Source organism: Pleurodeles waltl, chromosome 8, assembly GCF_031143425.1.
Source record: "Pleurodeles waltl isolate 20211129_DDA chromosome 8, aPleWal1.hap1.20221129, whole genome shotgun sequence".
Classification (NCBI taxonomy): Eukaryota; Metazoa; Chordata; class Amphibia; order Caudata; family Salamandridae; genus Pleurodeles; species Pleurodeles waltl.
In genome coordinates, this window is record NC_090447.1 from 1,216,263,456 (window position 1) to 1,216,290,684 (window position 27,229).

The window sequence follows — 27,229 nt, forward strand, 5'->3', positions numbered from 1 at the left end:
TGGGTCTGGCTTGCCAGCCCCAACAAGTACAGAGGGTCAGGAAGAATCCAACCCTGAGGGGGAGGATCTGAACTCTGAGGGAGGGACACCTTCCCTGCAAACTCTGCCTGACTTGGCAGAACTGCAAGGGGCAGGTGGGCCCACCAGAGAAGATTTGTGCCAGGGACAAAGAGAGTGTCCCACTCTTGAGGGCCTGAGGCAGACTGCTGCCAGGCAAGAACAAGGGGATACCAGTGGTACCCACAAGGTTCTACTGGGAGGATGGAGTTCTCTACACTGAGGCAAGGGCCCTTAAAGAAGGGGCTACTAGGAGAGTAGTGGTCCCCCAAAAGTATAGAGAATTCCTCCTTACCTTAAGCCATGATATCCCCTTAGCTGGTCATTTGGACAGACCAAGACCTGGAGCAGGCTGGTCAACCATTTTTATTGGCCCGAAATGTCAGAAAAAGTCAGGGAGTTTTGCAGCTCCTGTGTCACCTGTCAAGCCAGTGGCCAGACAGGGGGCAAGCCAAAGGCTCCCTTGATTCCACTGCCAGTGGTTGGGACTCCCTTTGAGAGGGTGGGGATTGACATTGTTGGTCCCCTAGACCCACCAACTGCTTCAGGTAACAGGTACATTGTGGTGGTAGTGGACCATGCCACCAGGTACCCTGAGGCAATACCCCTCCGGACAGTCACTGCTCCCACAGTGGCTAGGGCCCTACTTGGTGTGTTCACCAGAGTGGGATTCCCAAAGGAGGTGGTCTCAGATAGGGGCACAAACTTTATGTCAGCCTATCTGAACCATGTGGGAGGAGTGTGGTGTTACTTATAAGTTCAGCACACCCTACCATCCACAGACCAATGGTCTGGTGGAAAGATTCAATAAGACCCTGAAGGGCATGATCATGGGTTTGTCTGACAAACTCAGGAGGAGATGGGATGTCCTCCTCCCATGCCTGCTGTTTGCCTACAGGGAGGTGCCACAGAAGGGGGTTGGATTCAGCCCCTTTGAGTTACTGTTTGGGCACCCTGTAAGAGGCCCATTGTGCTTGGTAAGAGAGTCTTGGGAAAAGCCTCTCAAGGAATCCAAGGAGAATGTGCTGGATTATGTACTAGGCCTGCGGTCTCGCATGGCTGAGTATATGAAGAAGGCAAGCAGAAACCTGGAGGCCAGTCAGGAGCTCATGAAGCTCTGGCATGATCAAAAGGCTACCATGCCTGAGTATCACCCAGGACAGCTGGTGTGGGTTTTGGAGCCCATGGCTCCTAGGGCACTACAGGCCAAATGGACTGGGCCCTATCCAATCCTAGAGAAAAAAGGTGAGGTCACCTACTTGGTGGACCTTGGCACCCCCAGGAATCCTCACAGGATCCTACATGTAAACAGGATGAAACCCCACCAGGACAGGGCAGACATGACCATGCTGATGGTCACTGATGAAGGGAAGGAGGAGGAGGGTGAACCTCTGCCAGACCTCCTGTCCTCAAAGGCAAAAGATGGGTCAGTGGAGGGAGTGGTACTCTCTCCCAAATTGACAGATCAGCAACAACAAGACTGTAAGCAAGTCTTGGGACAGTTTGCTAGTCTGTTCTCCCTGACCCCTGGACTCACCAATTGGTGTGTCCATGATGTTGACACTGGTGACAGCTTGCCTGTCAAGAACAAGCTGTACAGGCTGTCTGACCAGGTCAAGGCCAACATCAAAGCTGAAGTGGCTAAGATGTAGGACCTGAAGGTAATTGAGCCCTCTGATAGTCCTTGGTCCAGTCCAGTGGTACTGGTGCCCAAAGCTAATCCCCAAGGTGGGAAGAAAGAATTAAGATTCTGTGTGGACTACAGAGGTCTAAATGCAGTCACTAGGACTGATGCTCACCCCATACCTAGAGCTGATGAGCTCATTGACAGGTTGGGGGCTGCCAAATTCCTGAGCACATTTGATCTGACCTCAGGATATTGGCAGATTGCCTTAAGTCCAAGAGCTAAGGAGAGGTCAGCATTTTCCACACCAGAGGGCCACTTTCAGTTCAAGGTGATGCCCTTCGGGATGAAAAATGCTCCTGCCACCTTCCAACGGTTGGTGAATAGAGTCCTGTCTGGGTTGGAATCTTTTAGTGCAGCTTATCTAGATGATATAGCTGTATTTAGTTCCACCTGGAGGGACCACCTGGTCCACCTGAAGGAAGTGCTTCAGGCCCTGCTTCAAGCAGGCCTGACTATCAAGGCAAGCAAGTGCCAGATAGGGCAAAGTTCTGTTGTGTACCTGGGCCACCTTGTTGGTGGAGGCCATGTACAACCTCTCCAGCCCAAGATCCAGACTATCCTGGATTGGGAGGCTCCAAAAACCCAGACTCAGGTCAGGGCCTTTCTTGGCCTGACTGGGTATTACAGGAGGTTTGTTCAGAATTTTGGGACCATAGTGGCCCCTCTGACTGAGCTTACCTCCAAGAAACAACCCAAGAAGGTCATTTGGACCCCAGAGTGTCAGAAAGCTTTTGACACCCTAAAACAGGCTATGTGTTCAGCGCCAGTGTTACTGGCCCCTGACTATAGCAAGGAGTTTGTAGTGCAAACAGATGCTTCAGAGGAAGGGATTGGGGCAGTGTTAGCACAAGTTAATGAAGAGGGCCATGATCACCCAGTTGCCTTCATCAGCAGGCGACTACTCCCCAGAGAGAAAAAATGGAGTGCCATTGAGAGGGAGGCCTTTGCTGTGGTTTGGTCCCTGAAGAAGTTGAGGCCTTACTTGTTTGGCACTCACTTCCGTGTACAAACTGACCACAGACCTCTCAGATGGTTGATGCAGATGAGGGGGGAGAACCCAAAACTGTTAAGGTGGTCCATTTCCCTACAGGGGATGGACTTCACAGTGGAGCACAGACCTGGGACTGCTCATGCCAATGCAGATGGCCTTTCCAGGTTTTTCCACTTAGCTGATGAGGACTACCAGGGTGTAGGTTAGTACCCATCACCTTTCATCTGGGGGGGGGGCAGTGTAGGAAAGTCCTTTTTTTTTGCCTGATCACCCCCACTCTTTCTGGATAGGTACTGGTGGTTACTGACTCTTGGCTGTGCCCTGGGTACTGCTTACCAGTCCCAGGGCCAGTGCTCTGTGTAAAATGGATATGCAAATTAGGCTAATTATAATTGGCTAAGTTAACCTACCTATAAGTCCCTAGTATGTGGTAGGGCATGTAGGTTTAGGGACCACAGCATAGGTGGTGCACACCTAGGTGCATTGCTGAGGTGCCCAGTGTCATTTTAAAAGCAAGCCTGCCTTGCTGGCTGCTTTTAAATTAAAGTTATATGCAAATTCGACTTTGGAATTAAAGGTACTTCCAAAGTCTTAAACTACCTTATTTTTACATATAAGTCACCCCTAAGGTGTGCCCTATGTGCCCCTAGGGCTGGGTGCCATGTAACTATAAGCAGGGACTTTATAAAAATAGATTTATAAGCCCTGGTGAGGTAAAAACAGCCAAATTCGTTTTTCCCTCATTGAAGTAAATGGCCTTCATAGGCTAGAATGGGCAGTCTTTATTTTAAATTTTAAAGTCTCCTTAAATGTTACATACCAAGAATTTGGTATCAAATTGATTGTTGTAATAAATCCCACAACTTCCAGTTGTTGGATTTAATATAACTTGTCCAGGTAAAAAGTTTAGACTTTACCTAAAAAGTTGCCAATTTCAGCTCTGCATTGTTTTTGCTGCTGTGCTCTGATTGGCCAGCCTGCAGCAGCTTCTGCCAGGCTACTTTAATGAGGTGTGAAGTGGCCTGGCTTCACACAAAGGAATGTGCTTGGGGGAGAGAATCTCCCCTCAGCAGATGGTGAGGCAGGAAGGGGGAGGGCGGCCAAACTGGTCTTCAAAGGCAGACAAGGACATTTGGAGCACTCAGCAACACCCCCCACATCCTGCAACCCCAGACAGCTAGGTGCCCCCTTGATTAGATTAGGAGAGGGCAGGAGAGGGGTGTGTTTATGATTTTTAGCCACACCAGTGGGTGGGCTCAGCCAGATCTCTCCTCCAAAAATCAGATTCATCCATTTTGGATTTTTAGAGACTGTTGCCTTCTGGGATGGATTTTTGCCACACTTCCCAGGAAGTGGTCATCACAGGGGGACGACCCTGTCCCTGATTGGAGAACCAGGGCCCCCCTGCTTTTCACCCAGGAGCAAGGATAAAACTGGCAGACCTGCACCCACGCCTCAGATCCCCACCAAATTTCAAGAAGAAGGAACTACAAGGAGAAGAAGGACTGCCCTGCTGGACCCCTGGCCTGCACCTGGACCCTGCACTCAGAAAGACTGCACCAGCTGCACACTTGGGCTTCACCACAAGAAGGACTTTGCCTGGCTTCCACTGGTTCAAGGAGGGACTCCCTGTTTGCTACAGGTGAAAAATTGCTATCCAGAGTCCCCTGCACCAACTCCTGAAAAAGTGACCAGCTGACCACTGTCCAGTGGCCAAAAAGGAGTTTGCGCCAGGTGCATTCTGGGAGTTGAAGTCCGCACTTCCCAAGGACCATCACAGAACTTCTGGACCCTTGGGGTGAGCTGTGGACCCCAAAAGAACCTTAAAAGAACATCTGGGTGAAGCCCCAGAAGTTTGGAAAAGATTGGAGAATTTTTGAAAAAAAGCTCCATAAAGTGACCGACCCGACGCGGAAATTCTAGCCGGCTTGCCTCAACCGCGACCCGGCCTGACTTCGTGGTTCGTCCCGGTAAAGAAAAACATCCAAGAAAGAGACTAAGTCCGAACGTAAAAAGTTGACCGGGACCTTCCAGCCATCGTATCCGAGAAGGGCTCCACGGACGTCGGATCAAGATCCAGGTTTACCCCGGTCGAAGGATTTTCATCTCGAAAAAACGACTAAGTCCGAAGGTAAAAATCACCACGAGGAAACCGACTTCGCGTATCCGGACAAGGGCTCCAGGAGGTCGGATCCAACTGGCAGGTTCGTCCCGGGGAAGAAAAACATCAAAAAAGAGACTAAGTCAGAAGGTAACTTTTTAACCGAGGCCTCCCGCGACTTGTAGCCGAGCAGGGCTCCATCGCGGTCGGCCTGAAAGTTTGACTTTGCCCCGGTCCTGGTGCAACCAGATGACCCGATTGGCGCTTTTTGTTTCTAAGCGCTAGAAAATAATAATACTTTAAAAATTCATATGTCCGGTTCCCCTGAACCGATTTTAATCGTTTTTGTGTCATTTTAAAGATAAAAATATAAGCTATTTTTATAAATTGGTTTTGGATTTTTAAACTGTTTCCTGTGTTTTATTTAATTACTGTTTTGTGATATTTGAATGCTTCACACTTTGGGGGTCATTCTGACCCTGGCGGCCGGTGGCCGCCAGGGCCACCGACCACGGGAGCACCGCCAACAGGCTGGCGGTGCTCCAACGAGCATTCTGACCGCGGCGGTTCAGCCGCGGTCAGAAGCGAAAGTCAGCGGTCTCCCGCTGACTTTCCGCTGCTCGTTTGAATCCTCCATGGCTGCGCAGCGCGCTCCGCAGCCATGAGGATTCTGACCCCCCCTACCGCCATCCTGTTCATGGCGGGAAAGCCGCCATGAACAGGATGGCGGTAGGGGGGGTCGCGGGGCCCCTGGGGGCCCCTGCCGTGCCCATGCCAATGGCATGGGCACGCAAGGGGCCCCCTAAGAGGGCCCCGCAAAGTATTTCAGTGTCTGCAAGGCAGACACTGAAATACGCGACGGGTGCCACTGCACCCGTCGCACCTTCCCACTCCGCCGGCTCGATTACGAGCCGGCATCCTCGTGGGAAGGGAGTTTTTCCCTGGGCTGGCGGGCGGTCTTTTGGAGACCGCCCGCCAGCTCAGGGAAAAACTCATAATACCCTCCGCGGTCTTCTGACCGCGGAGCGGTATAATGGGGGTGGAATTCTGGCGGGCGGCCTCCGCCGCCCGCCAGAATCAGAATCACCCCCTTTGTCTCCTAAGTTAAGCCTTGACGCTCGATGCCAAGCTACCAAGGGTAGAGCTGGGATTAATTTACTGAGACCTAACTGTACTTATGTGGAGGTTTGTGGCTTGTTGCTAGGTGTAGGTACCTACCTGCCCTACCAATAACCCATTTTCCAACAGTGAGTAAACATTACTTGCAATAATTTAGAGAGTTTTAAAACTAGCAATAAACAACAGGGATCTGGTTGTGACACTGGTTTTAAAGTACTGACCCCACTATACTTAGGACATTTGAGAGCTACTGCGCCGCGAATGTCGGGCATCATACCTTTTATTGTTTAACTTCTATGTATTATGTTTATTCAAATTTCAGTTATTCAGGCTTAATTGCGACTAACATCGAGACACAATATTGGATAATATCGCTCAACCCTTATGAGTATGTTATCTGATAGAGTAGGCGTATGTCATGGTAATATGAGTTAAATTGGCTCGTTTGACTTCGTGTTTAGACTTTTATTGCGACATTACCAGATGCTCATAATTTTGGATAGGAAGCCCCATTGCTACCAGAGATAAGAATTCACCCCCGACTAAGGGGTAGTAGGTAAGTTTCCTCCGCTTTCTTTTCTTTTTTTTTCTTTCTGTGTTTCCCACTTCTTTTTCAGTTTTTCTTCTCCTTTTCTTTATTGTTTCCTTTCTTCTGTTTGTTTTTTTGAGTCTTTTTTTCTTTTTCTTTTTCTTTTTTTTTCTTTTGACGGTTTTGTGTTTTTGTTTTTGAGGGGCTATAACCATCACTATTGGGATTATATTGAAGCTATTATACACAATAGATGCATGGTTTTATAGGTGGTGGTAGGTTGCACAGGCATGCAAGGGTTGACTTGACTAACCAGTATTCTTGTAAGATACAGTCACCTTGATATAAGGGATCAAGCAATTAGTTATTTAGTTTTTTCTGGATTTGTAGATTTATTGGATTTAGGACCAAATTCTCCCCTGGGTGTTTTAACCAGTTACAGTGAATCTACCATGTACCCTGAAGAAGGTGTATGACCAGTTGGTCATTTGGCACCGAAACGCACGTCCGCATGTCTTCTGGCTGGACAAAGTCACTTGTGTGTCTCTCTTTTTGGATCCCGCATATCTTCTACTGATGGATTTATGAATCTATGGACCTGAAAGATGACTGTTATGAGGAAACAGTCAGGACAATACAACCAATCTCAAGAACTATTATAAGAATTGTAATGAGCAGTAATTGTATATGGTTAAAATCCGTATATTCATTACAGTGTAATACACTTATTAATATCTATGTCTATCTAAAGGTGGGGGACACGAGAGAGACATTGGCTAGGCCTTTGTCTGACCCTTTGGTCAACTTCAGTTCTTAGTGAGTAAGTGCGATGGGAGCTTGTTTGAGAGTGGTGGGGGTATGCTTTCAGGTCCTATGTTTATTTTTAGTAATATTGTATTTGATGATATAAAATATATTTTGTTTATTGATCAATTGAATAAATACAATTATGTTTATTAATGTTTCTGAATATATGATGTTTTTGCTTGAAGTTTATAAACTGGGTATGGGGATTCCAGTTTTGGAACCTAAGTAAGAGGTGGGTTTTCTCTTTTGTTCCCCTGCCAGTAGCACCATGGACAGGATACCAGAGACTGCCAGCCCTTCTCAGGATAAAGGCCCCAGTGAGGACACCACCCTTGGATGTCTGGACACTGACAATCTACCTTGCCCATCTGGGACACCTGGTCAGACTACGACTCCCTGCCTCACCCTGCCCACATCTATTCCCACCAACCCTGTAGCTATACCTTCACAGTCAACCATTTGTTCCCAAACCTGTGTCCCAAGGACTGCTCAAACTATTGTGTGCCCCACAGTACAGGGACCTGAATCGCTCTCTCACACAACAGACAATGAAGGTCCTGCTAACACTGGGAGTGGGCACACTGTGCAGGGGCACAGGTACCTGGGGCAGGAGGCATGGGGGAGAAGCTGTGGGCCAGATGATGGGGCCCCCAAGGGACTCCCTTGACCAGACAACCATCTCCCAAGTCCTGGGAACATATCAACAATCCCAGGAGAGGATGAGCCAGATTATCACCATGTTGGGGGGAAACCAAAGGCTGCGGAGAGAACACCACCAGGAGGTCATGCAGCAGTGGCAGGCACACAATGCCAACATGTCCTCCATTGCAGGGGTGCTGAGGGACATCAACACCACCCTGCGTGCTTCCTCAATCTACCATCAGGCTCCTTCAGCTAGCAACCTAGCATCTGACCCATCTACAAAAGCTGTAGCTAGTGGAATGGAGGCCCTGCCATGGGAACCAGAGGTCTCAGACACCCCTCCCTCTGTGGCTAAAGAACTCCCTGCAAATGCAGACATCCACCCAGACATGAGGCTGGAGCAGATGCCAAGACCAAATCCACAGCCAGGTAGTGAAACATACCAGATTTGTCTCCACTGTGTGCCACTAAGGCACCTTTTGAGACATTACTTCATTTTCCAATAGCACATTGACACTGGACCTGTGCATCCAACTGCTGCAGCAGCTATTCTGATGATTCCATCTACCATGACCTCACGCATCAGATTTTGGACAATTTGAGCTCCTTAATTTTGCCGTTCACAACCATGATATGCACAATAAACACCATTGAACACAGCTACTGTATATGTCTTTAATAAAACATCAAAAAGTGTGATGCTTGTCAACTTTGGTCTGGTAATGCCCCCCTACATCAAACAGGCAGTGTAATGGACACCAGAGGAAAGCACTCTCAGCAGGAGACACATTACAACAGATATCTCCCAGGGCAGATGTCAGAGAGGTTGAAATCCAGGACCACAGAAGAGTAGAGTCAGTATTCCAACCCGCAAAAAGAGCATGACAAAGAGTAACATCAGGATGAAAGGCATGGTGCCACACAAAACACAAATGCAAGTCATAGATATCGTGCCCACTGTAGTATAACTCCTAGTTGGGGGCCTATACATCACCAGTTACAGAAAATTCACACAAATCACTACTGGTCCAGCTGCCTCACCCTCATCAGCTAGCAATGGTATCTGATTTCTCAGGGCTAGATTGTGGAGCATGCAGGAGGCAACGATGATTTGGTATACTTTTTGGGGCTAGTAGAGGAGGGCACTTCCAGATAGGTCCAGGAACCTGAATCTGGCCTTCAGTAGACCAAATGTTTGCTCGATTACCCGCCTGGTCCTCCTGTGGGTCTCATTGAAAAGGAGTTCCCCTTCTGTGGCAAAGTACCTCATTGGTGTCAACAGCCAAGGAAGATTAGGATAGCCAGAGTCACCTGTGTGGACAAATGTAGGACCAGTGAAATAACAGGTACATCAACTGTGCAGAAGGTGATGACAGGTGCCATAACAGCGAAACACATTATTATGCATACATACCAAGGAGCCAGGCCCTCTCTCTGTGTAATCATGCCATCATGTGTGGGACATTGCCGTTCCTCAAAATGCAGGAGTCATGCACATATCCAGGAAACTTGGCAGTGACTTGTGAGATGTACTGGTCTGCCAGACACACCACCTGAATATGTATGGAGTGATAGTTCTTCCTGTTCCTATACACCTGTTCACTGGCACTGGGAGGGACCAGAGCTACATGGGTGCCATTAATGCCACCTACCACACGAGGAATGTGCCCCATATCATAAAAGTACACTTTTACATGGGCCAAGTCCGCACGTTGGGGGAACCTGATGTAGCTGTCCAGGTGCCTTAACAAAGCACACAGTACATTCTTCAACACCAGACTGAATATGGGTTGAGACATCCCTGCTGTTAAGGCCACTGCCTTCTGAAAGGAGCCGTTAACAAGAAAGTGTAGCACTGACAAGACTTGTACTATGGGAGGGATGCAATAGGGATAGCGTATGGTTGGCAACAGTTCTGGCTTCAACTGCGTACATAGATCCATGATAGTCTGACAATTCAGACGATATGCCCGGATTACACACCTGTCCTCTATGGTTGCAAGGTCAACTAGTGGGTGGTACACTGGTAGTTGTCTCAATCTCCTCATGGCAGGATATCTAGGTTGAGAGGAGAGGATGCGTTGCACAGATGACATATACTGTGACGACCATGCTTATGCGCATTGGTCACTGTCATTGCTGCAGATTGGCTGACATGTCGTATGGGGCACATGTCACATGTGTCATTGAACATGTGTGGCTGACTGAGATGCCCTGCACTGATCAAACAATATGTATTGGAATCTACCAATCTATAGCCGTCGCCTATGTGCCTCCGAGTATCTTAACATGGCTATCAATAATTATACAGCCACATCACGTCATTGTAACAAGAATGTCACAAATTGAAGCACTACCATGATGGCACAAAATAGGGTTACATTGCCATTTGGCCGAGAATGTGTATAGTGCACTTGTTTAGACACACCCATCGATTATATGTGCGCAAAATGGGAAGCGCCTGTCCTGATGTAGTGGACAGTTGGAAGTGACCTAAGTCCGCCGGTGGAAGTCATCATAGCGGTAGGCGGTCGCAACCACTGTGCAACTTGTCATAGGTTAATATTGCTGCCTGTGACAGTCAGGGGAAAATGGCCACGATCTCCGTTGGTGACGTCCTGCACATGGCAGCCATTACCACCATTTTCTGCATCCTTGCCCATTTGACCCCTGACACTGTTGCTAGCAAGACCTCCACAACCTGAGCTGCTGTGTATCGCGTCTGTGAGCCATCATGTCATGTCCTGCAGGTGATAGGGCCCCTGCCTTCATGCCGGAAGAGATGGAGAAGCTGGTGGAGGAGGTCCTACCCCTGTAGAGACAGCCACAAGTGCCACCAGAGGAGCAGGCGAGTCCTATGCTATAGTCATGTGTGATAGGGGTTGCATGTGACGTAGATTTGGGCAAGTGTACTGGTGAGGAAGTATATGCATGCAGCGGGCATTAACTGAAGGTGTGTGTGCAGAGAGGATGGATATGTGTGGGCACTTGTTGTGGTAGATGTGTAGTGTCCACTCCTGTTGGTATGGTGCATGTGTACATGACTTTCTCCTTTTGTCTGTGGCATCCATGCAGGTGAACGCCCATCAGAAGAAAGGGATCTGGCGTTTCCATCGCTAAGCAAGTGCAGACCCTGCAGGAACACAGCTGGCAGAACACCCATTTTCACAAGCAGTGGGAGGACCTGAGACGCTGGGCCCGGAAGACCACAGAGGCCCAGGTGGGGATGTCCTCCCAATGAGAGAGGGGTGCCCATCAGACCCTGACCCCCATAATGGCCTGCGTTTTGGTGGTGGCCTACACTGAGGTGGATGAGTGTTTGAGGGCAGCACAGCGCAGCCACAAAGGGGTGAGTACTGATTGTATCCTGCTAATTGGCTCTGGCTGTATGGTGCTTGCTGCCTCACTGTAGCTTTTTTGATACTGTAGTAAGTGCAAGATGTGTGTAGACTACTGGACATGTGTAGTTCCCACCTTGCCTGAGTATTAAACATAGATGTGGCTTTATGGGTTGCTATCAGTAGATTTACATCTTCTGTATCATAACATTACCACATCTGCATGTGGAGATGATCAAATGACTATGCCATATGTGTGACTACATCCTGCCTATTCTGTGAATGTTAACTTGTGTATCACCCTACCTATTGAGAATTACCTGGTCCATCCATCTGCATATGAGCATTAGTGACTCTAAGGTGTCTTTCTACTCTCATCTATGTTGGCCACCTGTACTTGTAACTGAATGTCTCTCATGTTTGGTACAGGAACTATACCCATCAAGTAGTGGTACAGATATAGACTCCATGTGATGCAGCAATTTAATTTACACCACATATATGGCCTGTGTGGGACTGTACGTATGGCTTAGGAGTTGTATCTCCATTGTCTGTTCATCTTCAATCAATGAGGTATGTGGAGGTAGCAACAGTAGGACAATAGGATTTGGGTGCCTGATTTAGTTAAACTGAACTCATCATGTATTTCCATGTGCTTGACTTGTGGGGATCTTACCTTCAACCCAATGGGACTGTTCTAGAGTGGGTAAGTGCCTAGGCAGATCTCGCCTTTGACAATGTGCAAAGTAAATGCCATGTGTGCCAATGCTCTACCAATTACAGCGCAAGTTATCTTAGTTGCTGCCTACATAATGTATCAATGGTTACTTGGGAGAACGTCTGATGAAGTTGGACAATGACTGCTCCCCTTGGCCTAGGTGGTGTGTGTAATTTGGACAGGATAAGGTTTTGTATGACTTCTAAGATGCTGATGTATACTTTTAGTTGTATCATCATTCCTGAAGCAGACCTATGTAGTAGTGGATTATGTCATTAGTGCAATGGTAGTCGTGTAGGTCCATGTGTGCATGTGCATACATGTTATTTTCATCTGACATGTGTGTTGTCAGGATTTAGGTATAAGTTATCAAATGTCTGGAATGGTGTGAGTGATGGTGTTTTGATCATGTTGAGAAGTCGAACTACTGTAACTGCATGTCAGGTGGATTGGTATGTGGCCTCTGATGTAATATGTGGCTTCTGAAGTTCATTAGTTGTGACACTGCACTTATTGATTGACTATGGATGTGTCATGTGTGCTATGTAGGCCTTTGTAGAAGCACTTAGGTGTATGAATAGTTGTGGTATATATGTCTTTGGTGATCTTCATCTGTGATAGGGTCAGACTAATCACATCGCTGTACACTAGACTTGTATTCTACACATCAGATGTCACCTGTGTTGGAGTCCAAATTCTAGTGGATACATCAGTTAAATTATCGATATTGCTATTTCTGTACAGAGTGTTAGGTCAGCCATATTATGTGACATGCAGGTGCTGTTTGGTCTGTGAGTGGAGTAGTCTTCACTATCAATGGTCAGTACAAATGGACATAGACTGATCAGGTGTAGTTACAGTACAGGCCTGATGTGTTTTGTACAGTCACCTGCTCTTCCAATAGGTAATAGGAGTATGGAGAGGTATGAGCAGGATTCAGGTGGTCATTTGTACTTCAGCCAAGGCATGATGTGCATGCAGACATGGCTTTGCTGGTGATCATGTGGATTACTCCAGTCCTGCTAACTTACTTTGATTTTGAGGTGGGTTGGCATACAGGGGTGGCTAGTTGTGACATGTTGTGACATGATGTAGGATATTGGTATTGCCACCAGAGATAGCCTCGCCAGTAGATGTTTACCTACAGATGAACATGTTTACATGTGTGTATGTGAAGAATATGTTACACCTCTCTCCCTCTCAATCCCTCTCTCTTCCTCCCTCTCTCTCTCTCTCTATTTATGTGCATCAGCAGGCAAAGGAGACGGGGCACTGGTGAGTGGGGATGCTGCAGGTTACGGGACCTGGTGTGCTGCTACCAGTGACAGCGAGGGACCTCGTGGCAAGGATGGTGGAGGAATGCCACGGGGAGACTGGATCTTCAACATCATCTTTGGAATCCTCCTCCAGTGGACACTCCCTGGAGGTTGCGGACCCTTCTGGGATCACCCCACCGCCTTCCAAGTCCACCACCCCCTTATTACCACCACCCTCCCAGTACCTCCTCACCCAGTTGCCTGTGCCCACTCACCCAAGAGGGTGGCTGTCGTCTTCACTGCAGGCACCTCCGCCCCTGCACCAGTCAGCCCTGCTGCCTTCAGTGAGGAGGCTATTGACCTCCTGAGTTCGATCTCTGTGGGTCAGTCGACTATTGTGAATGCCATCCAGGGACTGTAAACTCAAGCCCAAAAGAGTAATGTGTTCCTGGAGGGAATTCACAGTGCACTGTCTGGCCTACAGAGATCCTTTCCTGCTCTGGCCTCCACACTGATGGCAGACAGTCACCCTTTATATTCTATCACCCCTCCACCTACCTCTTGCTAATCCAAGACCACTCTTCCCCGTCCCAGCCAAAGCACACAGACAAGCATGAATCCGCATCGACATCCAAGGCTACAGCTGACAGACACAAGCACCACAAGACCCACCACTGGCATGCACACAAACAACACTCACCTGCAGACACACCAATATCCACTACCTGCAAAGACCCCCCCACAACCCCCACCTTCACAGACACCACACCAGACACACCTGTAGTCACCACACCAACATTCACCTAGACAGCCACGCCCCCACTTCAGTCCTACCCACAGTCAGCACAATAGCAGACCCACTGACATCCACCTCAGTCACCACATCCGCAGACACCACAACCACAGACACACCCAACAGACAGTCATCCATCCACCATGGCATCTCCCAGCACCTCCTCCTCCCAAGGAACATAAGCACCCACATTCACCCACCCAACAGACAACCAGCACCCACAAGCATACCTCGCACAAACATGCACCCAAGACACCCACCATGAAACTGCCTACAACCACTCCCTCTACCTCCACTTCCAAACCCTTTTGCCATGACCGTCCCCATGTGTCTAAAAAGGTGTTCCTCTCAGAGTTTTCCCTTTTCCCCACTCCTCTCACACCTGTGATACCCCCAAATGTTCTGTGTGTCACTCCCCAAGTCCAGCCCATCCACTTCCAAGTCCTCCCCTGCCCCCTGCTAGTACCCATGCCCTTCACCCTGCAAAGAAGTTGACCCCTGCCAAGAGTTCCCAGCCCTCCCCTAAACCTCACCCTAAGCCCACTCCCAAGCCCAAGCCCCACGACCCCCCTCCCAAACTGAAGCCCAAACCCTCTCCAACTCCCCCAATCCCTGAGGTGCCTGCTTGCCCCCTTGATGCCCCTACCCTGTGGAGGTCATTTAGCAGTCAGGAGTCATGTAGGGGCACACAGATGTGCCATATATGCAGTGTGCACACTGGTATTTGGACTGGCCTATGGCTTTTTATATTGTGCATTGTTATTTATTTATTTGCATATTATTTTTGCAATATATCTGGGCCAACCAGTTGTTGGATCCATGGTCACATATTTGTTCTGTCTTTCTATCCACATGGCTGTTTTGGTCTTGCCTGCTCTGGTTTGTGTGTTTGTGTTGGTTGTGCTGGCAGTTGTGTCTGGGCAGTATGTGTGGGAGTGGCCCTAACATTTGTCACACTGTAATGGCTGTGTATTGTGTGTTGGACTTGTTTGTGTATGGTAAATGTATGTATATTGCTATTATGTGTATTGTTTGTGTTCACATGTGTAATTGGTAGTGTTATGTGCCCTTGTGTGGTTGTACTGTGTGCATGCATGTGTGTGGTGATTGGTATATCAGAACCGTTGTTCATGTGTTTGCGTGGTGTGGCGTATGCTTTGTTGTATGTCTGTGTGATTTTGTGTATTGGTTGTCAGGTGTTGTTATGTGTTGTATATATGTAGTGTCAAGTGGAGGTGTGTATTGTGGTTGCTTGCCGATGCATTTGAGATGTTGCGGTTATGATGTGGTTATGTGATTTTGTGTTTTTGTGTATTGTTGTGTTTGACTGTGCCGGTGCTGTGTGTCTGTGGGTTGGTGTATGTTTTGTAAGTGTGTGGCCGTGGTGTGTGTAGTATGTGTGTGCATGTTTGTATGTGGCTGTGTGTGAATGTGTGTATCAGTGTGAGGTTGTGTGTGTGTTGCCCTCACCACCCGTCCCAGATATGTATGTTGTGTGTGCATGGGTACTTTGCCTTTTACCTACAGTGTCAGGCAGGTGTGTGCACTCACAGTTGTTGTCATCGTTGCTGGTTCAGGAGTCGTTGGGTGAACAGGAGCAGTGGGCGGACGTACAGTTCAGGTTCCATGGCAGCTCCAGACAGGAATGTGTTCCAGAAGGTGGGTGTCTCCACTTATAGAGTTGGTTTTCTCTAGGGTTCCATGGTGGTGCTCCCACAACAGTAACCTTCACAGGGTGCAACCTAGTAATGTTTCCGACAGGAACATGGTGTCCGCCAGCCTGAAAGTGACTACTGCCGTCTGTGACGAGCTGACCGCACTGTCGGTGCTGTCGGTTGTTTTGCTGTTTTCTGTAGTGAATACCCCATGGTCATAATTTGCGGTCTTCTCTGCCAGCCTGTTGGCAGTATGACCGCCGCCACCAACATGGCGTCTCTAAGACAGCTAGACTCGTAATGACCCCCTTAATTTCCATGAAAATAGTTTACTTTTGCTGTATGATTTATATTACAAATACTTTAGACATTAACGTGCGTAATGAAGTATTTCAATCAATTGTATAAACATTTTTAGATATATTTTTACATGTTTTGTGGCTATGCCTACAAAAAGTACAAAGTTATGAACCTTACAAATTTATATTTACACACAGTTATGAATGACAACTGCCTATTATTATCCATACACACAAATTAAGGAGCTTCAGATGGAATTTAATGAAAACTATGTCATGTTTATAATATAGATACATATTGTGATAGAAGGGTAAATAGCATTGAAGTCACAGACCAAATTTAAGTACAATGCAAGACATATATAGAAAAACACATACCAAGACCTATGTAATACAATATTGTGAGTCTCTAGTAACACCCATGACCTGTGTTAGGCAGTATCAGATTCATTTAGTCAGTCAGTCAACAAGCTTTATTCGATCAATAGACCATCAAAGCAATACAATACAAAAATAAATAGCATCATAAATAAGATAATACAGTTCCATCCTAAGCCAATATCTAACGATAAAAGCCCCAATTGCCCAATCTATAAATCCCGTTAAAAATGATTGTTTATATAAAAATTACGGGGGTGATTCCAACCTTGGCGGTCGGCTACCGCCGCCCGCCAGGCGGAAACCGCCATGCGGGCGCAAACAGGCGGCCCCCATTCCAACATTCCCGCTGGGCCCGTGGGCGCTAACCAAGTTAGCGCCCGCCGGCCCAGCGGGAATGAGGCCGCAACACAGGAGCCGGCTCCTAATGAAGCCGGCGGTGTTGCGGCCGTGCGACAGGTGCAGTTGCACCCGTCGCGCTTTTCACTGTCTGCAGTGAAAAGCAGGCCGGGGCCCTGTTAGGGGGCCCCTGCCCTGCCCATGCCAGTGGCATGGGCAGGGCAGGGGCCCCCCGGGTCCCCAAGACACCCTTTACCGCCAGCCTCTTCCTGGCGGTGAAAACCGCCAGAAACAGGCTGGCGGTAAGGGGGTCATAATCCCCAGGGCAGCGGTGCAAGCAGCGCTGCCCTGGCGGATTATAGCCGCCGGGGCAGAAATGGTGGAAAACCGCCTGCCCCGGCGGTCCGACCGCGGCTTTACCGCTGCGGTCGGAATGGGAAAAAAAGCACCGCCAGCCTGTTGGCGGTGCTTGCGGTCGTAATGGCCCTGGCGGTCTCGGACCGCCAGGGTCAGAATGACCCCCTACGTATGCGCCATGCTGCCACTAAAAACTTGCTTACACCATAGATTAAAACATTGGAGCTGTGGCTTTTTAAGAACCTTAAGGCTAAAAAACATTTCCTTATCTTCATTTCCCGACAAATTTTGCGGATCCACTTAGACCTGGAGGATGAGTATGCGGGACAGAAAAACATAAATTGTTCTACTGTTTCTGGAGTAATACCACACACGGGGAAAATATCAGATGTGGCATTGGGTCCCCATCTTCTTGTCAGGGTCTTCAGTGGTAATGTCACAAAATGAAATTTGGCATATAGTCCTTTGCCTAGTAGGTCATGTATTATATCTAAATATAGTTCAAAGTGTGGGTACCATTTGAAGTCAATAAAAAGATTAGTTAGACGGCCATAAGATGTACGGCTAATATAGTCGTTCCGTACATGGGACCAGTAGACACCCTTCAATACTTTTACATGGGATTTCTCAAGTTTGTGGGGATTCTCCCAAAAGTCTCCTAGTCCCAATGTACAGAACCAGCTAGATACGTGTTTAACCCATGGGATAGAAATAGAATTTTAACATTTTAACAGTTCTAGAAGTGAGATCTTATATACAAACAATTCCAGAACAGTCCATAGCCTTACCCAATATAACAGAGGTCGTAAAATAATTGAGCCGGCTATCCGTTTTAGTCCCAAGTCTAAAAACAATGGGCTCAATGGGGTGCTGGGAGGGCACGCACATAAAGCCCTCACAAAGCTGTTCTCACTGATGGTTATCCTGCTGCTGTCAGAAAAAAAACATATCTCCGCACCATAGACAGCAGCTCCCTGTGCCTTGGCCACATAAATCTTGATTGCTGGGGATACAGCTTTGGCCGTCGTGCTCCTATAGAAGCACAGTATAGATGCTGCACTGTGTTGCAGGAGCCCAGCACTTTTGCTAACCTGTTCTTCCCAGTGTAATGTGTCTGTGAGCCTCACACCCAAATAATCGATGGAACTAACCTGGTCCAAAATATTACCATCTAAGCTTATAGTGCATTTCTTCCAGGAACCAGAGCGAAATACCATCAATTTTGTTTTCTTGAAATTCAGCTCCAGACCATAGTTTCAGCAAATTAGATTAAATCTATCCACAAGAATTTGTAGGCCCATAGGAGTCTTTGAGATGAGTAGTGAGTCATCTGCAAAAAAGAAGAATAGGGATTTTCTGGGCATCTAAAGTGGGAGCATCATTCTGGCATGCCATTAATACCTGCACCACCTCGTTAATAAAAGGAGAAAACAGAAGCGGTGCTAGCACACAACCCTGGTGGACGCCCCTGTTAATGGGGAATTTATTGGTCAGCTCACCTTTGTTGCCCCATCTCACTTGCGCGTATGTATCTTCATGCATACGTTCCAATGAGTGAATTATGCTAACTGAAGTCCCTATTCTATATAGCACTTCCCACAACTTCTCTCTTGGGACCAAATCGAACGCAGATCGCAAATCAACAAAAACGACATATAGGGGTTGCTTTGCCAGGACTACATATTTCCAGTAGAACACGGCCAACCTAAAAGCCTGGTCCACCGTACTTATTCTAGATCGGAACCCCGCCTGGAGAGGAGAAAGAATCTGATGTTCTATGACCCAACTCGATAGTCTACCTAAAGGCTGTTCAGCAAAGGTTTTTTGCAGATTTCAATGAGACTAATCAATCTGTAGTTTATTGGGAGATTTACGTTACCCTTTTTGTAGATGGGAATAATTTCGGCACCCTTCCACGTAGAGGGAATCTGTCCTCCTTCTGTAATTTTGTTTGAAAGTAGGTTGATATACCAGCTCCATATAGCTGGCTCTGATCCATAGAGATCGCCTGGAATTTTATCTGGTCCTGGGGCTTGCCAGGTTTTAAGGAGTGAATTGCATCAGCAGTATCTTTTAAGGAAAAACAAATGTGGTCCTCAGAGTCATATAGGCTCCCATCTAAGGGGGTGCTGGCAAGGTTTGCATCTGATAATGTGAGGGGATCTAGTCCCACATCATTAATATCGGAGGCCCCAAGAATAACGGTTTTATCGTAGAGGAGAGAGAAATGCTCCACCCAACATTCGGGTTCGATGTGGTTCCTTAAACTGATCCTGCCCCCTTTCTCACGTTTGGTCCACAGTTCCCAAAACAGTGTGTTATTATTGGATTTCGTGGCATCTAACAGCTCCTGCCAAATAGAATCTTCCCAGGATTTCTTTGATCGTAAGGTAGTCTTCTTATAAATACGTCTGGCTTGTTGGATTTCCCCCAGGGTCCCGTTCATAATAGCTTTTTTTAGCCCGGACTTGGCCCTGGAACATGAATCATTGAACCATCTGTTATTAGCCGAGACCCCACATTGTGATCTTGCCCCAGTCTTTTTATAAAAAATACTTTGCAATTTTACAGTCATGGTTTCATGTATGCAAATAATTAGAATAGCTGTAGGATCATGATCTTCATAAACTATCAAATTATCTATGAACGTTTGATAGATCTCACGTAACAGATAGGGGTTCGACATCCCTTTTGGCCACCCAACCTTTGTATATGCATTATTCAAGGTAGGAGAAGGGACCATTGTAAGTTGTGTGTTCAAAGGTCTTCCAGATATGTTCCCAGAGAGGGAGAGTAACGGGGTAATGATCACTCTCACATCTAGAGTCCACCCTCATGTCTCTCTACAAGGGCCATAGTCGCACATCCACTATGAAATAATCAATAACGCTTGTCATTGAACCTCGTTTAAATGTAGGTGCAAGGTTTAGATCAGAGGGTGTACGACTGTTGCAGGCCCTAAGGACGAACTTAAAGCTTAGTGAGGCCAACTGGACAGCAACTCAAGAACGTGGACAAGGAAGGTTGCCATTCAATTGTGCAATCCCCCATAGTTCGTCCTCCTCCACAGTTAGGCCACTAGCAGCACAGATGGTTCAAAGGTATAATTTACATCCCCAGCTACTATTAGATAAAATTTGGTTTGTATGCTATGTAGGAAATCAGAAAGCAAGGTTAAAGTCTGAGATTCTGATCCTCGGGAAATGGATCGTCAATAGACATTAATAAAAATTACATTAAAACTCTGTTGAAAGGAAATTTGCAAGCCCATCAAATCAGCACAATCAAATTTTAAAACCTTATAATCACATTGTAATTTTGAATTTAAAAGGATTAGAAGCCCCCCTTTTGCACAGGCTGTCGCTTTTACTGATGGATGGGCAGGAATATTAAAAGAAAGAAACCCATCTATGTTAGTTCTATCCTCAACCCGTTTCTTGAAAAAGACACACATCTTGAGTCTTTATATACGTGCACCAGTCTATGTCATCCAATTTCCTAGCGAGGCCAGCTAGGTTCCAGGTCATTATAGATAGGCCAATAATGTCTAACTCAGTGCCATAAGATTTGGAACAAGCATCCTCAGGGATCAACTTGTTTGTAATGATCTCATCGGGTCTGTTCATTTGTGATTCCTCTAGTCTGTCCCTGGGAAGTGCTTTCTGGACTGAAGGCAGTCATACAAGTTGAATGCATAGATTCAACTGACTGCGGGGGAATCCCTCCAATTGGTGTGGGCCAATTGACCATGCGCAGGGGCATGCCTTGTATCATCTAATTCGGACACTAGGATAATACCTCCTCTTTTTTTCCCCCTATGCTGGTGCACGCGTGCATCAAAATCAATAAGTTGATCCACCAAGGTCTTGTCGAAGAACTCAATTGAGATTACGTCATAATTCGACCCAAAGGGGCTCCATCTTTTAGCTTTAGAGATGTCCGAGCGTATAACTGAGAGACAATTCTGTCGGAATCGTAACCAGTGAGTAACCTTGTAGATCCGAGACTCATGGTCTTCGACATACCTTGGCGACAGCTTCGGAACACTGGTCAAAAAGAGGGTGTTGCCCCCGCGCTTGGAGCCTAGGCTTTTTTCTGGCATGACTGGGGCACTATGGACTCTATGGGAGGAGGTAGCACAAGTTGGATCACAGGTGGGGGGGTGTAAAAAGCCTATTAACATTAGAGGAGGTACAATCCCTCTTGCCTAATGTGTTAGCAGTAATATTGTACCTCCTAGATGAGTAGCTACTCAAAGAGGCGGGAGGGCGACCAATGTTGTCAACACAGTTCACCGTAGAGGACCAATCTATTGGGATGCTATTGGAACCCAACTGCTTATTTCTAAATTTAACTACATGGGGGGGTTTGATTGGCCTCTATGTCGCCCATATATGTCCCTTTACTTTAGGAGTGGTTGGCTGGTCCCGCGTGTACGATTGAGGTGAATGGAATTGATTCAACCACCAAGGTTCCTCCTTTTCCAGCCACCTCTATCACTTGGCATTTGCATCTCAATGGATATACCGTTTTCCCCTGGAGGAATTTGGCTAGCTGCAATACCAGGTTCCTAACTTCGTCAACTCTTTGCAGTATAAGGGGCAGGTTAACTTCACTTGCGGATGGCTCGGGAAGAGTAGTAGTAATAGGCGGGGAAGTAGAAACCTCAATATCCGGCTCGACCATAAGATGTTCGTGGTCCCTAATCAAATCGCCCTCCTCTGCCAAAAGCTCAAATTCATTCCGACATTGTAGGTTAGGAACCAGCCTTATCTCGGGGCTCAGTGCAAGGGGTATGCTTTCGACTTCCTCTACTTGGGATATCCCCTGGCTAAGTGAAAAGTTAGTGACACTGCCCGTGGTTCCCTGTTGGGAGGGAAGAATAGTATCATTTGTATTAGGCAGGTTTCCTACTCCGTCAATCAGTTTAACGGAGTCAATGGTTTGGCCCTTCTTTTTCTTGTTGAAGACCTCTTGAATCCTTTTAGGTTGGGGCAAAGCCTTCTTTGGGGGCAGGGTTCCATTGATGACCATTTTGCTGTTCAGGATGGCCTCCACCTCCTCAAATAGCAGGTCTATCTCATCAAGTGCTTTGGGGCCACATCCTATGGTCTTATTAGCTTGTTTTCTGGGACGCTTTTTCTGTTTTTTTATAACGTTCAATGGTGCCGGCAAATCGACAGCCTTCCTCTTCCCCATAGTTTCAATACTGAAGAATGACAACCCAAAATAGATAAAGTGCTATTCTTACTTGTGGTTGTGTCTTCTGTAAAGAGACAAGGCCCGGCCCAGCCTCGATCGGGCGATGACGGGCGAAGACGGGCCCGTCTTGGCCCGATCTTCACCCGGGCGCACGCCAGGGCATGTCCTGCGTCCCGCAGGGTTTGTCTTTTTATGGCCGCCTGAAGAGTTCAGTGCCGGAAGGGGAGATCTGTTCCCCCAGCAACGCTGGTAACAGCGTGTCCCGCGAGGGGTGCGTCTTTTTATGGCCGCCTGAAGAGTTCAATGCCAGAAGGGGAGATCCGTTCCCCCGGCAACGCTGGTAACATTTAGTGTCCTAGTTTTAGACACTGCTCTTTAGATTGACAACACAACTGGAAATTACAGTTCTCAAACTGAGGAACGATATGAAATATATAGATATATAAAATATATAAAAAAATATTGTATTCAATCAATATGTGCTCAATTTGACAGGTGTGTGCTATATTGCAGATTGATATCTCTAAAAAAGCAGCAATCGCAATCAGTATTTCCCCAGTGTGGGAACCCTTTGAATTCTATTATGTGTCTGTGGATTAATGAAAGTGTTGCACACGTGACAAAGCGCTGTAGGTTGTCCTGTGGAAAAAGGCAATTTCTTTAAGGGTGTGAGAAGGTGGTTCTGACCATCTAATCGGCCTGGATTTTTTTTGCTTTTTGATCACCTAGGCCCATATTTATAGGAAAATGATGGAGCGTGACGCTGCGCCAAAATTGGCAGCGCTGCACTCTGTCATTTTCACATAGCAGGTATGCTCTGTATTTAAGTGAATACAGTGCAGCCCTGTGTTGTCCCCTGCACTGGCACTAAATGTAGCTGCCAGTGCCAAAGCAGGCATCGTTGCACCATCGTGCAAGGATGTCTGCGTTGAGGGGTTTGATTGTTTATGTACAGGAAGGTGTCCCTTTCTCCACACAAACAATCATTAATGGAGCTTTGGCACTTCTGTGTGTGCTGCACAATGCAGCACACACAGAAGTGCCAACGCGTCATTTTCAAATGATTGTTTATGTGCAGGAAAGGACACCTTAACGCACATAAACAATAATTTCTGGCATTTTGCTCTTTCTATGTGTGCTAAAAGCAAAAAACGAGGAGGACTAAAAGTATCCTCCTTGTGGCACTATGTCAGGTTTACGAAATCTCGTAAATCTCAGGCAGCATCAAAATGCAGAAAGAGGTGCTACACCTCCTTATAAATGGAGCAAAGGTTAGCGCCACTGGTGTGTCACATAAAGTGCCTCTCCAGTGGCACTAGGGGCTCTTCAGTATACCCCCCAGTTGTTTACCTTTTTCTGTGGGGGAAAGTCCAAATCAGTGACTCACCCACAGCAAACACATGGTAAAATGAACTGCACAAGTTTACTTTCAGTGTCCACCTTTTAAGACAAGGCCACTGTGATGTAGCAAGGATGAGAGGCTGATGGCTGGTTACACATATGAGAACTGCGCAGAGAAGTCTCCGGATGTGCACAATCCAGGAACTATGCATAGGTAACCTGGGTCAGAAAGGACTATGCAGAGTTGGGTGGGGACCTGGAATAGGCCTTATAAAGTGTGTGTACTCACGTAGGGAAATTCATTGTGCTTTACTGTCTTGAATGTAGTGACACTCCATTATACTCCTATGGGAAAGGCTGCCCCAGAGTGCAACTCCAGTTCCCTAGGTTCCATAGACTCCAGTCGCACCAATGTACACTGTAACCTGTGTGAAAAGAACACTGATGTGAAGTCCAAATTATGGGTCATCCAGGAATGTCATATTTCTCTGACTCAGCTCAAGATCAAAGCCTAGGCCTTTGGTGACCCTGCTGGGCTGGGTTAATTACTTTTCTCTCCAGCTGCAGGAACAAAGGCCTCACCCATCAAAGGACACAATTAATAATGCCTTAGTCAGCTCTGAAGGAGGAAAGGATTGAGTGAATTGCTCTGCATCAATCAGCCAGCTGTAATCCGATGACAGGAAGAGGGCCTGCCCCAGGCCACTCCACAAAGTAGGGAGTCCAGACCAAACCAGAGGAGGAGCTCCGTCGGAGATTTGCTGGGGGAAGTCCCTAGCAGTGATGTCAGTGAGGGGTGTAGCTGAGACCCTCAGAGCACATGTTGCAAGTGACTCCTGGGTGACCCTATCTTGAGCTATCCCAGAAGACTGTGCAGGGAGGTTGGGACGGGGTGGAGAGGTGGTGTGGCATATCAGGATGGCATATCAGCATGGTCCAGAGGTGCAGCCTTGCTGTACACCACTGCCCCCACTTAAAAGGTCCCACGCAGGGGAGAGAGCTTTCTTTTGATATGCTTTTCTGAGTAACACTGAGACTGGAGGCTACCGTCATGGACAACTGGAAGAAAGATCCCCCTGACTTTCCACTAGATCAAGGACTCTACTTCTGATTGACTCCAAGACTAGTTGGGGGAAAGACTGGGCTCTGCACAAGGTGAAGAGGCCCAAAAGAGTCCAAGGTGAAAGGCTGGTGCAGGAAGCCAATGGAACCTGCTCCAAAGTGTGGTTTGGAGGCCAGAAGGACCACAGAAGGTGCTCCATGTGGCTAGGGCTTGCCACAAGGAGAAAAAGGAGCACAGGATCATCAAAATCAGCCCATGGGGCCCAAGATATTACTGGTTGAAGTTGTGTGACCTTTGACCTTTTCCACCCAACAACCATGTGCTTTGGGCTCCGCTGCCAGCTTTGAACTCACCTCTGGGGAGGGCCAGGGCTCAGAAGCTGCTCTCAAAGCAGGAACAATGCGGTGAAGAAAATTCGTCCTTTCCCCGGGAGGAGGAGGAATGCAGGAGAGTGTCGTCGCACTCCCCATGATATGAAGAAAGGCCCAGGACCCAATCCCTGGACCCCGAGAAAAAGTGTCTGCCAAGAGTCAACAATGCACTCCCTCAGCCTAAGCAGCGAGGTGGCCCTGGACCCCATCATGGAGCCCTGTAAAGCGGTACAGTGTGGGAGCACCCTTGTGCTCCCCCACGATGGAGGGAAGGAACCCAGGAGCCCAACCCTGAGCCATGATGCTTCAAGAAGGATGAGGGGATTCCCTTTGTACTCCCCCGCATGGCCCGCCTTCTCCGCTCCCACCGACAATGTCTAGTGGGAGCCGGAATGCCAGACTAGCAGTGCATATCTGCCTGCAGGAGCAAGCAGACCAGAGTACCGCTCAAGCAGGGACCAGAAGAGTGCAGCCAGGTTGCGGTCTGCTAGCTGCCCTCCAATGAATGGTCATGCGGGGGCCCAGGTGGGATTGAAACAGTGAAACACTGAAGCAGAATGCAGCACACATGGAAAGAGAAAGTAACAAGGAGAAAAAAAATATTTCTCTTTGTCACACCTCTATTGGGTAGGGCCACCACTCTGGGGCAAAGCCAGGTTTACAAATCTTTGAAAACCTGGGTGTACATTATACTTTATGGGTGGATGCAGGGGGGTGGCCATGTTCCCCTCATGTTGTGCCTATAGGACACATAGGCCCTCATTATAACCCTAGCGGTTGGTGGTAAAGCGGCGGTAACACCGCCAACAAGCCGGCTGTAAAAAATATGGAATCATGACTACGGCGGAAGCTGCCAACACATACAGCCACTTTAACACTCCGACCTCCACAGCGGTAGCAACAAACACTGCAGCAGTAACCGTCAACAGTCAGGCGGAAGACAAGGTTCCATCCACTGTATTACAAGAGGCCTATCCGCCACCTTTTCCGGGGCGGTACCAACACCATCAAAAGCACGGCGGAAACAGTGTTCTGAAGGGAAACGACTCACCTCTCAAGGAAGAACCAGGATGCCATGGAGCCTGAGCTGCATGTCTTTCCCATGCTGGTGTGTCTGCTCATATACCAGGAGTATAAACACCAGCGACGACAACCACAGTGAGTACTGCACCTAGCACATAGGGGAGGGGGGATGAAAAAGAGAGTGACACGCAACACACAACATCCCCACCCCCAACACCATTCACACAAACAGATGCAACAACATTACATATACACCCCGTAACCCTCAGCAATAACGCAAGGACAAAAGGAATGGGATAAAATTAGTGCTAGATTAGAAATAGTTATACATTTGTTTAGAATTCAAAAACAGTATTTACAAAATATACAATATTTACAAAAGGCGGGACAATGTCCACTCAAAATGTCCGTGGCCCACTGGGCCAAAACACATAGGCCAAGCCCACACTTGACTCCTGTCTCAATACGGAGAGCACACTGCAGGGGCATGTGGTAGAAAACACACAGGCACCTCATGGGGGCGAGGAAGGGAGGTGCACCTCAGCTGGAAGATGGTACAACGTCACTGCTCCTGGAGGGGGCTTCATGCCCACTGCTTGGTCCTGGGGAGTACAAAGCCACAGTCTCTCAAGACTCTCAAGTGGGTGGTTTGCCCACTGCTTGATCCTGGGGAGTGAAAAGCCACAATCTCTCAAGTCTCTCAAGGGGATGGTTTGCCAACTGCTTGGTCCTGAGGAGTGCAAAGCCACAGTCTCTCAACTCTATAGAGTGGGTGGTTTGCCCACTGCTTGGCCCTGGGGAGTGCAATGCCACAGTCTCTCAAGTCTCTCAAGTGGGTGGTTTGCCCACTGTTTGGTCCTGGAGAGTGCAAAGCCACAGTCTCTCAAGTCTCTCAAGTGGGGGGTTTTCCCACTGCTTGGTCCTGAGGAGTCCAAAGCTATAGTCTCTCAAGTGGGTGGTTTGTCCACTGCTTGGTCCTGGGGAGTGCAAAGCCACAGTCTCTCAAGTGGATGGCTTCTCCACTGGTTCTGGAGGGGGCGTTGTGCACAGTGTGCTTCATCCTGCCAAGGATAGGGTGAGTGGATGACTTCTTCCGCTGGTTCTGGAGGGGGCTTTGTGCCGAGTGATGCAGCACATTGGGTGCGCAAGGTCACAGTCACTCA